Raw genomic sequence first — 15,246 nt, 5'->3', positions numbered from 1 at the left:
AGACCAGATTTTGTGGTCTGTGATGTGAATTTGGTAGAGCCCTACTTATACCCCCACGCAAGATCGTAAATTGTGGAACAGCCAAAACTGCCACTCAATTCCTCCTTACCAGCAGTGGCAGTGAGATGGAACCTCCTAGTCCTCTATGATGCCAGAGCTGTAACTTTTCTTCTTGTTGCTTCGTAATTTCTAAGAGTAATAGTTATTTAGTAGCTATTTAATCTATTGTCAATAAAAATAATAATAAAAAAATCTTTTAGAGATTTTACCTCATACTGAGGCATCGTCCTGATGGCAGACGCTAGGTCTCCAAATTTAAAAACCTGTCTGGTCTGTGAGGAAGCTATACCCTTAAAGGTTATCTATTAAATGTCCTTTTTTGCCTTGGAGAGGGACATGGGCCTGAAAAATGCCCAGTCTGAAGTTCTGTCTCAAAACTCGCTAAAAAAAAATGGAGACGCTTGATCTAAAACTGCACCTTTCAATCCTAATCTAGACAAGGACTAAGCTTTGAACCCGTGATCAGGAAGAACAGTGTGAAATCCCAGGGTAGGGCAGGTCAGGAAAATGATGATGTGGTGTGAAGGCTTCAGGAATGTTCAGATGCTGCAATAATTCATCCCATTATTTCTACCTGACTATGTTCCTTTTCTGCATAAGCGGAAGCAACTTCCAGCTTCCACGTTCTAAGGAATATGGCAGGATAGGCTGGGTTCAGTGCTGGTTGCTGTGGCGGCCATGTTGGATGGGCGGAGAGTTAGGCTACCGAGCCTGGAGTGGGTGACTCTTTGGAGAACGACAGGTTTCAGAGTAGCAGCCGTGTTAGCCACAAGTCCTCCTTTTCTCTTTGGAGAACCTGTCCCTTCCTCTGATGTATCTGAGAAAGGCATTTGACCTGCAATTTACATCTTCTTTGTATTTAAGGAGCTGGTTTATAGCCCTGCTCCCACTCTGTTCAATGGGAAACTCCCTTTGACTTCAGTGGGATCAAATGTGGTCTTAGGGTGAGTTTGCATTTGCTCTGGCCTATTTCTTTTTCCATATGAGGGTACAGGGCGTGCGGAAGCAGGGACTCGGTGACTGCAAACAGCAAGTACTAGACACTGTCAGTTTCACCTAGGCTCAGTGCTTCCAGCAGACAGCCCCATGAGCCAGTCACTGCTCACAACCTTTGCCCTCTTCTAAGCACTGCAGCTGCCTCATTGCACTGATAAAGATCATGAGCTGAACTTCTCTGCCTCTCTGCTATTAACGGAGCTTCTTTCTTCACCACATTCCCAGGGCCGATGACGCATCCCCACTTGAGGCTTGATCCAAAGGTCTTTGAAGTCAATAGGAGTCTTTTCATGAGCTTTGGGTCAGGTTCCTGGAAGGGGACAGTCACAAATTTACCCTTAAGAGGACATGTTGTACAGAATAGGCTGCACTTCCTGGGCCAGATTCTGATCTCATTTACACTGCTTTACACCAACTGCAGTGGAGTTACTCCTGATTTACACCAGTGTAAGTGAGATCAGAATCAGACCCACTGTAACTATTGCTGGATATTTCTTTGTCCAGTTCTACTTACCCCTGACTTAGCACCAGAGATACCAGATGTAAGTAAATCTACTAACAGTAAAAGGCATGAAAATGTGCATCTGAATAAAACATTGCACGATCATCATGTATTTGTGTTACTCCAGAGTAGAATTCCAGGCTATGGATCTGCTCCCCACTGTGTTACTCTAGTTTTACCCCAGAGTATTTCCTTTGGCTTCAGTGACGTTATCCCTGCATAACAATGAAGTAACTCAGTGGAGAATCCTGTTTTATGGCCTGCCCTTGAATGGCTGAAATGGCAAGTGCTCTCAAAATGAACATGCCTGGGCCAGAAGCTCAGCTGGTGTAAATCGCCAGAGCTCATTTACTTCAATGGAGCAATGTCAATTTCCACCAGTTAGAGTCTGCCTCTGTGGCTATGAACAGAAGCTGAATGAATCAAAATTTGTTTGGAAATCCCAATTTCCCAGATTACAGGGTGAGATGCATTATTATCCCATGGACCAATCTCTGAAGAAGTGGTGGACTCCTCCTCACATGGGACTTCTCTTTAGCATCCATCATTAATCTCAGGACTTTATTTCTGGAGTCTGAAATGTTAATAGGAAATGCAGGAGGATTTTCAAAACACGTACAGCGTTGCCAATTCGCACAGTTTAATTGTAAGTTTTGTGATATTTGGTGCTTCTCGTAAAGCCCCAGCTCCTGGAGTCAGTTGATCACCTGGAAATTTCAGCTCTCTCTTTTTGTTTAAAGTGTGTTTTAGCCCTCCTGTTCGCAGAGAAAAACTTGAAAACACGAACCCCAAAAGCTAGGACAACAGAAGACAAATAAAAAGAAACCAGCCTAATATTTTAAAAAATCTCACGTTGTTTAAGCCAATCTCATGATATTTTGGGGCCTGTCTCAGGATATTTGAATGGTTGGGGTTGACAATACTCCTAAGTGATTTAGGAGCCTAGTTTTCTTTGAAAGACTTAGGGACTGCCCTTCAGCTAATGTAAACTGGAATAGCTTTATTGACTTCAACTGACCATGTAGCCAGTTGTCCGTCTGCCCCTCTGGCTCCTACATCACTTTGGCTGTTTTGAAAGTCCCACCTGGTGTCAGGAAACCACCCCGAATACTATTAAAACAGTTCTACAGTTTCAGGTAGCCATGGGTTTTTTCCAGTGTTACAATTGGGTGTTTTGCATTTAAGTGAAGAGCACAGTCCTAAGTTTGACACTTCTGGGGAAAGAAGGGGGTTTCCATGGGAAAAGAACATCTTTTCATTTACTCTCTGCTCTGCCTGATGTCCAGCCAATGAGCTTCCATTCTGCAATGCAGTTAAATGCTGATCCTGCACATTTAAGGCCTATTTTACGAAGCAGCTTGTGCTGCCGTTGCCACATTTAGGAGACAGCGAACGGGAAGTCCCATTTTCCTTTGTGCCTCAGCCTGTCTTGTCTGCACCAGACTTCAGGAAAGGTAAAGTATCCACAATCTTAGAGCGGAAACAACCTCCCTCCAGGAGGGATTTCAAATCCCTAGAAGAGTGAGAGCTGGAACTGCTCTTATGGACTGGAGACGGGAATGGATCTTAGCTGCTTTGGCATGAGAGCTGTTCTGTAGCACAGGGCAAGCCTCCTAGAGAACTACCTGCCTCCAACTGAACTAGGAGAGCATCTGTGGGAAGGTACGTGGTTTGGAACTTGCTCTTTTGCTCATTTTAAACTCATGGGGCTTGATTCTGCCATTGCCAAATGAGTAACACTGTGCCAGGGCCCCTGGGGTCCCCCGTGTGAGGAGCTGATATCCTCAGGGGAAGGTACAGTCATTTCTAACCCTTAAAGGTTTCATTAGTTGAGTTTTTCTGCATAAATGACACTGTGACAATAGCTTGTCCCCAAGATTAATGAATTTCACGTCTTCAGCACCTTGGAATTGTCAGTTCTCAGTGGTGCAGAGGGAGCTGGGGGGAGCACTGTGCTGGGTAGAGAGAGGTTTTCTGGCTGATGGAAGGCACGACCAGGTGGACCTTTACCAGCAGTGGATGTGGGTCATAAAGAGTCTGGAACAGCCCCCATGGAGAATTCCTCCTGTTATACTGATTCTGATGGAACATAAGGGCCCAAAGAGTCAAAGATGTTCACATGACCTGTCACTGTACAACATTAATATTTTCAGAGTAGCAGCCGTGTTAGTCTGTATTCACAAAAAGAAAAGGAGTACTTGTGGCACCTTAGAGACTAACCAATTTATTTGAGCATAAGCTTTTGTGAGCTGCAGTTCACTTCATCGGATGCATTCAGTGGAAAATACAGTGGGGAGATTTATATACACAGAGAACATGAAACAGTGGGTGTTATCACACACACTGTAAGGAGAGTGATCACTTAAGATGAGCTATTACCAGCAGGAGGGGGGTGGGGCAGTAGAAAACCTTTTATAGTGATAATCAAGGTGGGCCACTTGCAGCAGTTGACAAAAACATCTGAGGAACAGTGGGCGGGGGGGGGGGGGAATAGTTTTACTTTGTGTAATGACGCATCCACTCCCAGTCTCTATTCAAGCCTAAGTTAATTGTATCCAGTTTGCAAATTAATTCCAATTCTGCAGTCTCTGGTTGGAGTCTGTTTTTGAAGTTTTTTTGTTGAAGAATTGCAACTTTTAGGTCTGTAATCGAGTGACCAAAGAGATTGAAGTGTTCTCCAACTAGTTTTTGAATGTTATAATTCTTGACGTCTGATTTGTGTCCATTTATTCTTTTACATAGAGACTGTCCAGTTTGGCCAATGTACATGGCAGAGGGGCATTGCTGGCACATGATGGCATATATCACATTGGTAGATGTGCAGGTGAACAAGCCTATGATAGTGTGGCTGATGTGATTAGGCCCTATGGTGGTGTCCCCTGAATAGATATGTGGACACAGTTGGCAACGGGCTTTGTTGCAAGGATAGGTTCCTGGGTTAGTGGTTCTGTTGTGTGGTATGTGGTTGCTGGTGAGTATTTGCTTCAGGTTGGGGGGCTGTCTGTAAGCAAGGACTGGCCTGTCTCCCAAGATCTGTGAGAGTGATGGGTCGTCCTTCAGGATAGGTTGTAGATCCTTGATGATGCATTGGAGAGGTTTTAGTTGGGGGCTGAAGGTGATGGCTAGTGGCGTTCTGTTATTTTCTTTGTTGAGCCTGTCCTGTAGTAGGTGACTTCTGGGTACTCTTCTGGCTCTGTCAATCTGTTTCTTCACTTCAGCAGGTGGGTATTGTAGTTGTAAGAATGCTTAAACAAGGTCTGGGGTTCCAAGTACAGAGACCTTAGCATGCTTAGTACCATGGCAAACACACTAGGAAATTCATGGCCAAGGTTAGAAACATATCGACTGAGACCCACGAAAGGAAAAGAACCAAAACAAGGCAAAAAGCATTGAAACTGAAACTGCCTGATTATCCAAAACACATTTAATTAAAACATATATCAGACCTTTTTGAGCAGGAGAGGTCTCGGTTAGAGTCTCTTAGCCCACGAAGCAGTTCTTGGTGGGGAAGAAAGGGTTAGTTTTCTTGTTCAATTCTGCGTTGGGAATGATAGTCACTTCCCTTCTTTCAATAAAACAGACATACGGAAAAAGTGAAGACGCGACAGGACAGTAAAATTTGGGGGAATAAGTCTTTTGTTGATGTTCTCAGGATACAGGGCAGCTGATCAGTCACAGGTGGATGCTTTGGGCTGGTAGGTCGGCCGCGGCAGCTGTTACTTTAGACCCTGGCTCACCTCCCTGGTTAGGGACATCATCTGGTTGGTTTGGTCAGGTCGTTTTCCATTACTGCTCCTTCTCAGGCCAAACGCCGCTGGGTGAGCCATCTCATCTCATTGAGCTGGTGCTGTGCAGTGCAGTTGATTTCAGTTTCAGGTGAAAAGCTGAAAGAGAGACCTAAGACAGGCTGAAAATAGTGCGGTACGGAAAGGAACACACAAGGGAGGATAAAACAGAGCAGGATCTCACATATATCAAGCAAGGGTCCTTGCTGGTGCAGTGGTGATGGCCTGGCATCCCCACCGGTGTGTCACAATGAAAATCCTTCCTCTGCCCTCTTTCCTTCCCCAAAGACTTCTTAAAGGGGCTGATGAATGGAATAAGTGCATCCCTTTATTATTTTGTCCACCAATGAGACTTAATTTCTGGTCTCACAACTCCTCTTGTTTGCCAGACACGGCTTTAACACAGTTGTGGGGTGGTATTATTATACCTCTTTGTTTACATTAATGCAGCCTCCCTCTCTCCTTTTTCCATCCTTCTTACACAATTGTGCATCACAAGCCAGTGTGACAATTTAGGAACCTCTGCACACTTTCCACCAGCTAAGGTCACAAGCAGAGCTGGCCTGCTAGGGCCCAGTTATTCCTACACACACACCCCTGCACAGAGGAAGCACAGGGCTGGCATAGGAGTCCTACATTGCCCTCCTGTGGAGACCCTGGCTAGGTCCTGGCAGGAGCAAACTGGGGTGGAAGAGGGAATGGCCAGAGTGCTTTACACTCTGGCAGTTCTGGTCTGCCATGCAACAGGGGGGAGCAGCCCAGTGTTAGAGAGGCACAACACTGGCATATAGCTGTACTCCCTGATCTTCTATGATTCCTGCCCTCCCTCCCACCTTGGGCTGTGCTCCCTGAGAGATGTAACACACAATCTGGCCCAAGGAGCCTCCCACTCCATCTATTAAGAAGCTTCAGTCCTGATCTGCTTCTCTGCTTTCCTCTTCAGACAACTGAGACCCCACCCTACCTCCAGCCATGAGGATCCTTTACCTTCTGCTTCTTGTTCTCTTCCTGGGCCTCCATGCAGCTCAAGGTAAGGCGCACACAGGGATGGGATGGTGAAAACTGATACCCACTTAGCATCTTCAAACCTTAACCTGTTAATCCTCAAAACATGCCTTTAGGGTCACGTGGTCCAGTGGTCACAGCAAGAAGTTGCAGTCTAGAATCCTGGGTTCCAGTCTCAGCTTTGCTACTGATCTTCTGTGTGACCTTTGGAAATTCATTTACGCTCCCTCAGCCTGTTTCCCCATCTATAAAAATGATCATGAATATGAGCTGCGCTTGAGGTCTGCAGATGACGAGTGCTATGTCTTATCATTTTCTCTATTTTATGGGGAAACTGTGTCACAGTAGTAGCTTGCTTAAAGCCAGAGTCCAGACTGCATCTTGGGAGATCTGGAACCCCACCCCTATGATCATCATGTTGCCTCTCAATGTCTCTGTTCTGGTGCTGTTCCTAAGGAAAGTTGGCCGTTCAGCTCCTGCTGGATCACACAGTTCAGTAGATATCAGGAGATCACAAGGTGGGATTGTTGAATTCTTGTGCTTCAAATTGTATCATCCATGTCTGTCAGTGTCTTGAAGGCAATAACTCTACTGTGTGCCATTTGTAGTTGACAGTGTGCATGATCGTTAACATTTTCTTTAGACTGAACACTTTTCTTGCAACAATATTTTGCCCTCGTGGGAATGAATTCACTGGAATGTAGATGTACCAGGCTCTGAACTAGATGTCTCACTCTCCAGCACTGGATAGCTGGCAGTGTCTTCTTTCTTGAAACCACAGTGACTTTCCGTGTTTATTTTACAGGAAGCTTTTCATTTAAAGACACTCGGAAATGTAAAAGCAACTGGTATCATATGGGTGGCCGGTGCCGACTGTGGGGATGCAAATGTGGTGAGAAAAGGACTGGAACATGCTTGGCTGGGTTAATGACCTGCTGCCACCCAAAGCACTAAAGAACCCACTGTGCTTAGTTGAACATTCCAAGAATGGACTAGTAACATCAACAGCAACATAGATTGTAAGATCCAGGTGGCAGGGACCTCTGGGCACTGTACCACGCCCACTCTGGGCACTCAAACAGTAAATAAAATAATCAAATAATAAATGTGCGTTGTCTTGCACTGGTGCCTAGATGCTATGGTGATGGACTCACTAGACAGGCCATAGAATTGAGATGAACTAGTTTATTTGAAAGCAACAGGCCTGATTCTCCACTAGATACACTCTGTGGAGTCCTTTACATCTGTGCAAAGTGGGTGCAGAATGATACCCTGCCGGAAGGGTGGCTTTTTACACCCACTGTGCACGGGTGTAAATAGTTTGAAAAGGCACAAGGTGATGGAGAATCAGTCCCAAGCTGTTAAACTATGTTTCTTCAATAAGGATTAAAGCCTTTCTGTGACCCATGTGTAATGCCTACAGGCCCCAAGCACCTGGGATCAAAATTGGGAACCTCTGGAGCTTAATGCATGAGCCTCTACTGCATGGTCTAGCCACCACTAGAGGGGGACAGAGTGCCATACCAAGTAGGCGTGGGTTACATATGTACATTTTAGACCTCGGCTTGCATGCATTTATACTTTTTTCTACATGCCTAAATAACCTCAACTTCCCTCCATCTCTCCACCTTTAAGAAGCTACTCCAAATCCTCCATGCTTCAGAAGCATTCACACTTAGGGTGTGTCCACACTGCAATCAGTCATGACTAGCACAAGTAGACATACCCGAGCTACCATTGATCTAGCTAGCATCTCCAGATTGCAGGGTAGACCTACCCTTAAATGGTCACCCCTCACTTTGCACACTGTCTTGTTGTGTTTGCCTCAGTCCCTGCCTTTTTTAGCTGGTCAACTCTTCAGTGGCAGGGACATTGTATCTGTGTAGCTCTGGGCTTGTCTACACTAACACTTAATTCGTAGGAAGCTAAGGTGTAACACTACCCACCATGCACTAAGTGTCCCCACTGACGCTCACTAAACATTCCCTGGTGCAGGTTAATCTAGTCCCATTTCAAAGCAGGGAGATTAAAGCACACTAGAGAGCTTTTAGTGCACAGCAGAAGGGTCCACACAGACACAGAGCGCAGCAGGTTAGATTTACACGCAAGCTTGCCACAAACTAAGTGTTCGTTTAAACAAGCCCTCTGTTCTTCCACCCTACAGAACCACGTGCATTTCTTATGGAACTATATAACGATCTGGGCCTGTGAGCTGCTGAGTCCCTGCAAATCTCAGTTGCGTTGAGGATGGCCCACACAGGGACATTGTTGCAGGCACCATCTCTGAGCACCCCCTTGTGGTCCAGCAAGGCCCAGCAGGCACTCTGGCCTCTATTCGGGTTCAGAAATAAACCAGTCACCTCCATAATCCTTACACAACAGCTCCCTTCTCCTGGGATCTAATGTATTTAGTTTGCACAGCTTCCCCCGAGAAGGGCTCCCCTTTAGGTTGACGGGTCCTCCCAACCCTCCTGCTTGGGGCTGGGGAGGATTTTAGTCCTGGCCTTCCTGGCCTCGATTCTCCCCTCAGGTTTGGGAATCGCCCCAGCTTTCCTGCTTGGGGCTGGGGTCGTGTGTCAGACTGTGTGCCTTCCGTGTGCCTTCTGTGCCTACAGCTCCCCTGGCTGGGCTGTGTTCATTACTTCAGGCCCTCTGTGCTGTCTCCTTCAGCAGGTCCCTGTCTCCAATGAGTCCCCCTGCTCCAAGGGTTCAGCAGACAGCCTCCTCCTGGAGTCTCACTCTGGTTCAAGGGAAGAGGCAGCATATATACAGCCCTGTTTCCCAGGGCTGGCTTTGGGGGAGAAGGGAGCCATGCCTCAGCCTCTCCACAAGGCTCCTGGTCCCAGGCCCGTAAAGGAATAGCAACCCAGGTTTCCCACAAACACAGACTATTCCCTTGGGACAGCTTCCTCTCTTGCCATATCTGCCTTGGTCATTTTCATAGACCATTGGGTCCCAAACCTTAAAGGGGCCACACCACAGGACAGGGTGGGATGAGTCTTAGGCCCTACTACCCTAAAGGCAGGGGTGGGCAAACTTTTTGGCCGGAGGGCCACATCGGGGTTCCAAAACTGTATGGAGGACCGGGTAGGGAAGACTGTGACTCCCCAAACCCTAACTGCCCCCTCCCACTTCTTACCCCCTGGCTGCCCCCCTCAGAACTCTTGATCCATCCAACCCCCCCTATTCCTTCTCCCCTGACTGCCCCCTCCTGGCACCCCCCTGCCCCTAACCGCCCCTCCAGGACCCCAACCCCTATCCAACCCCCCCTGCTCCCTGACTGCCCCGACCCCTATCCACACCCCCACCCCCTAATAGGCCCTCTGGGACCCCGACCCCTATCCACATCCCCATCCCCTGACAGGCCCCCTGGGACCCCACCCCTATGCAAACCCCCCCCCCCACTCCTTGTCCCCTGACTGCCCCCTCCTGGGACCCCCCCCAGCCCCCTGGAACCCCACACCCTATCCAACCCCCCCTGCTCCCTGACTGCCCCGACTCCTATCCACACCCCCACCCCCTAACAGGTCCCCCGGGACCCCACCCCCATCCAACCCCCCCTCTAAAGCCCCTTTCGGAATGTGGCCCTGTGAACACGGGCGGAGGACTCAGGAGGAGCAGGGGCAGCCATGCAGCCAGAGAGAAACGGCGGTTTTGCCTTCAAAAAAAAGTGGGCACAGGCGAAGGAATCAGGGTCTGAGCATGTATGTTGTCAGCGGCACCATAACAGTGAAATGTTTTGGCCACAAAAATAAAGCATCAGCTTTAATCCCTAACTATTTCTTTTTAAGGGGAAACTGAGGCCAAAAAGTGATGCCCAAAAGGTCAGTGTCAGGGCCCAGACTGAAACTCAGGAGGCGCTGGCTCTCACTCCCCAGGGCCGGCATGGAAAATCCCAGACCTGTCTAATCCGGGCTGATCAAGGCAGATAGAACAAAGCCTCTCTAAAAGTGTCAAAACCATCCACAGACGGTGAGAGCAGCAACCAGGAAACAGATGAAATGGGGAATTCCCAACAAGAACAGTGTCATGTGAACCACCCCAGGCTGTCACAACACAAGCCCCAGGGCTGACCCAGCGTCATAAAATAGAGCAAGTAAAACACGGTTCCATGCAGGGTGTACCTATCACCTGTCTGATGCTAGGTAGAACGTGATGGTGGGGCTCCAGAGACCCACCCGGGAATGTGCGGCCCACAGTTTGGGTCGGGACTCCGTGAAAAAGATTTTTGTTGTCTAGTGGCACGGGGCCAAATCTGCTGTCCCTGACACTGGTACAACCCCAGTGCAGTCAGTAGGCTTGCACCCGTGTCCCCCGGGCCCAACCCACCCCACTATCCCAGCTGGAGGTTCGTGTTTGTTGGGGGAGATGATGTGAGGGAATTAGCCCCTCAGGCTGCAGAGCAACAGTGAAGCCACCCCATGGGGAGGAGTGGGCGGCTTCCATTCATTTGTGTCCATGGCCCTAAGGCCCCCCCTTTTCACTGGGATAGGACTGGAGGTTCAGAACTCATGGTTCCCCTGCCCTCCCTTCTCCTGCAGCCCCCAAAGCCCTCTGTGTGGAGCCATGCCTCTATGGAACTGGTGTCCAGCCCATGTCCATGGACCTTCACACTCACTCCTCAGATCCCTCCTCCTCTCCCATCAAGCAGCTTAACTGCACTGTCTGGGGCTTTTCTTCACCTCGAAAGAAGGGGCAAGGCTGGTCCCTTCGGGCAGGAGTGGGGCCACGTTTTCACCAGCAATGCAGCTACTCCGAGTCAGTTGTTCAGGCTGCCCACAGAGAATAGGGAAGGGTTGGAGGGTCACAGTGGAGCATGGGAGGAGGCCTCAGGTAGAGAGGGATACAAAATTTTCACACAAAACTCTTTCTCAGTGAAAAAATGTAGAAATTAGCAACACTGAAACATTTTGCAAATTTGTGTCAGTTTTGCCAAATTGTTCATTTGGGGGGAAAAATCTAAAATTCCAAAAGAATCAGGACTGCCACTTTCAATTTTTTTCAAAGCTAAATGTTGCTATTTGCCACTTTGAAATGACATTTCATTTTAAGATGGCCTTTAATTTTATTTTTCAAAAATTCTTTTGAAAAAGCTCAGAAGAAAGGGGGACTGGTTTGATTTCTGTCACACCCAGGCACTTCATTCATCCCAAGATGATTTTTATTTTTCAGTTCATCAGAAATGTTGAACATTTTCAGTTTGGGTCCTAGCCAGACGCAATTTTTCCCCCAGTATCTCAAAACTGCCAGTGAACCCGAAAATCCGTTCTTCCCCAGCTCTAGCTGCCAGGCAGATCCATGACCACCAGCAGCACTCTGAAAACTGAAGGGAGCCTCTGTAGATTGCAGTGAGCTTTCAGAGTAACCTCCTCTTCCTCCAGCCCCTCACATCTCTCTGCAGTAGCCGAAGGAGTGCAACACATAGCTATGATTACAGTTGCGTGCTTGCTGCTGGCAACAGTTATGATGCCAAACGGCACTGCTTTTCTAACTGGCTGGGCAGAGTCGGCAGGAAGGGCTGAGGACTCTGCATTCTGTTTAACCGCTCACCTTTGCTCTCCCGAATATTGCTCCCAAAGCATTTCAGTGGGTTGCTGGGACTATTCGCGTCGCTAAGTGCTGCTCAGTGACAGCAAGGGTCACAGTATGTGTCCCTCAGTTGTTAACGTCACTCTCCATATGTTGCTTGAAGTGGAATTATCAGATGTTGCTGCAAAACCCTGTATTAATTAGACACACTCAGCACAGGGGCAGTGATGCTTCATGCCATTATATTTAGGAAGGCTAGGGAAGGAGGAGGAGTTACGGTGGCTTTGAGGGCCACCAGAGAGCATATGATGAGCCTCTGGGGCATAATGTTGATCCACACAGGGCTCTGAGAATTGTAGGGAGTTACTAAAAATGGGCTGGATTCTTAATGGGCTCCTTAAAATAACAACCCCTCATGGCTGTCACATGCTACCCACACCAGATACTTGTTCCCCATTTATCAACAAAGATATGCAGCAAGAGACAGAACATAGCTACTGCCACGATGCACAGGCCCTTCATTGTAGAATTCATCTTCTGGCTATGGGACATCCACAAAAGGGTTCGGCAGTTCTCAGACGTTGCTAGGTCACAGAGTCCTGGCCTCTATCCCTGATCATTCCCTGAGAGTTTGTCCAGTGATGTAAGCCGCACTTCTGCACTGTGTTTCATTGGCTGAGCGTGCTTTCACTGATTCTGCTCCTGGACGGGTGTATCTGTTCACACAGGAAAGACCTATTATGTCTTAAAATCACAGCCCATATCTAACTCAGTATTGTCACTGTTAATTTATTGGTCTGAACCAAACATTTTGGAATCTTTTTTGTATTTATGCAGGGTCTGGCCAAAGGGGCAAGAATCCCTTTAAGTAATTTGAAGGGATAGAACTACAAGGGCCTCATGAGAGCTCTCCATCAGGTCAATAACGACTTATTGCACCTCTCCTTGTCAGACAGAGATGCTGCAAGATCCAGAGAACTAGGTGACCAGCAGAAATCCTGGCATGGGAGCCTTGGATCACTGGAAGAGCAGGTTTTTTCTGCCTCTTTAATGAAAGACAAGCTGTTAAACCATATATTTGCTAATAAGAATATGAATCCTCCAAGTGTGCGGAGGGAGAGTAAGTGTATGTGAGAAAGTTCTAAAGGAAGAATGTTCCTTTCGTTCTTCTCTATGGAGACTCGTGTGTGATTGAAGTGTGGGAAGGGAATGGGGCCAGCTTCTTACACCCTTGAATATTTCAGTCGCTTAGGAAAGTTAGCTCTCAAACTGAGATTTGAGTCGCTGCTCAGAGTCCAAGTGAAAATGTTTGAGGTTAACTCCTGACCAGGTAGGCTCTGTCCACACCAAGGCACGCTTATACAAAGGCAAAATTCATTGATGTCAATGGGAGTTGCAAGTTAGGGCAAGGCTAGGCCCTATTTGTTTATTATGTTAGCGATTCACAGTGCAGGGTCCTGTCCTGGAGAGTTTACAATCTAAAAATCCTTAATTGTAAATTTTTGGGGGCAGGGATTGACCTTTCAATAAGTGTTTCTATAGGAAAAGATGGCCAATTTATCACTACAAAAGTTTTTTTCTCCTGCTGATAATAGCTCATCTTAATTAATTAGCCTCTTACAGTTTGTATGGCAACTTCCACCTTCTCTGTATGCATATATGTATCTTCTTACTGTATGTTCCATTCTATGCATCCGATGAAGTGGGCTCTGGCCCACGAAAGCTTATGCTCTAATAAATTTGTTAGTCTCTAAAGTTCCACAAGTACTCCTATTTCTATTACTGTTGCCCCTAGGAGCCCTAGTCATGGACCAGGACCCCATTTTGCTAAGTGCTGTACAAAACATAACACAAAGATGGTCTCTGCCCCAAGGAGCTTACACCCTAAGTACAAGACAAGAGACAACAGATACAGACAGTTGAGTCCAAGGGAACAGTGAGACAAATTTGATCAGCATGATAGGCAGTGATCTCTGCCCCCTAGCAGTCTAACCATTGTCAAGCTTGTTGTAGGTGTCACGGCAACAGAGAATTTTGATGTCATTGCTAAGTGGATAATACCTTGTCTAGATGATGGTGTTCCCAGGAATTACGTTGTTCACTGAGCACAAGTAACAAGAGACATGTTTATTCACCTTCTTTCAATAAAGACATGAATTGTCTCCTGTGATGAGTGCATATGGGCATGAGATTGGACAGCTCTTTCATTCTTCTCTGTGGAGACCTCCTAATAATACCCCGCTCTTATATAGAACTTTTCATTAGTGACTCTCAAAGCACTTTACAAAGGAGGTCAGCATCACTACCCCCATTTTATAGATAGGTAAACTGAGGCACAAGGAGGTGATGCAACTTGCCCAAGTATAACTGGGCCTAGAACCCACAGCTTCTAAGTCTCACTTCACTGCACTTTCCACTAGGCCACACTGTAAAACTGCGTGAGCTTCAATTGTGGAGAGGCATGCTGTGTTTCATTCAGTGTCCCATTTCTTCCATTCCTGAATGGTCCATTCCATCAGGAAAGCATATCCCAAGCATAACTGTGATATAAACCACAGCCCAAGAGAAAATGATTGGGGTTAATTAGTCAACACATCAGCTTACTCCACTAGGGTGGTCAGAAATGTTCTCTTATTATTTATTTATTTTATCTTATTATTTTCTGATGGAAAATTGGGGTTTCCATGAATACAAAATGTTCACAATAGCTTTCTGCTTTCCATGACAAGTTTCAATTTTTCATTGAAAAACCAAAAACACATGAAAACTGAAAACTTTTCTGCTAAAAAAATGAAAATTGGCAGGGGGCTGACTGTAAATATTTATTTTGGAGGATTTTTCCATGTAAAATTTCAATGAAATTATATATCTTGGTTTTTGTCAAAAAAAATTTCCACAGGAAAAAAATCCATTGGTTTGAACTCCCCATGTATTGGAAGAGTAGGCAAAGGAGAAAGAAATGAATGCATCAGAAGACACAGGGGCCAAAATTCTCAAAAACGGATACCTACAGTTATGCTCCTAAGCCCATATTGAATTGCCTGGGGGTATTTCTACAGCACTGAAGTAACTTAGGAACACAAGTCCCAAAGATGTCAATTTTTGTAAAAATGCTTTCAACCAATCTGCTCAACTCTACGGTTGCAGGTGAATTTTTCTAAATTTCACCCTTAAAGTGGCAGAAAGCAGTAGCGGGGACCAGCAGTCACCAGTCATTCAAGTTCCTGTGGTAACTTGTAGCCCCTGCAGTCTACATGGATGCTGTCAGAGGGAGAGATTTAAATATGGTAGAAAATGCTAATAAGATACTATTCTTTGGTTTATCTCTACCATAGCAGCCATGTTCATAATAAGGAGCCGTAAAGCAAA

At 46.6% G+C, this 15,246-nt stretch overlaps 1 long non-coding RNA gene across 1 annotated transcript; it reads left to right on the top strand.

Annotated features, from left to right (window-relative positions):
- The first annotated feature begins 2,945 nt into the window (after positions 1-2,945).
- LOC311518697 lies at positions 2,946-7,422 on the top strand. Its single transcript, XR_014711083.1, has 3 exons — positions 2,946-3,012; positions 6,287-6,373; positions 7,154-7,422. It is a non-coding gene; the product is annotated as an uncharacterized lncRNA (long non-coding RNA).
- Positions 7,423-15,246: the final 7,824 nt, after the last annotated feature.

This window comes from Lepidochelys olivacea (genome assembly GCF_965140295.1).
Source record: "Lepidochelys olivacea isolate rLepOli2 genome assembly, chromosome: 3".
NCBI lineage: Eukaryota > Metazoa > Chordata > Testudines > Cheloniidae > Lepidochelys > Lepidochelys olivacea.
Note: the sequence above shows the minus strand (reverse complement) of the source record. Positions and strands in the feature narration are given on the sequence as shown.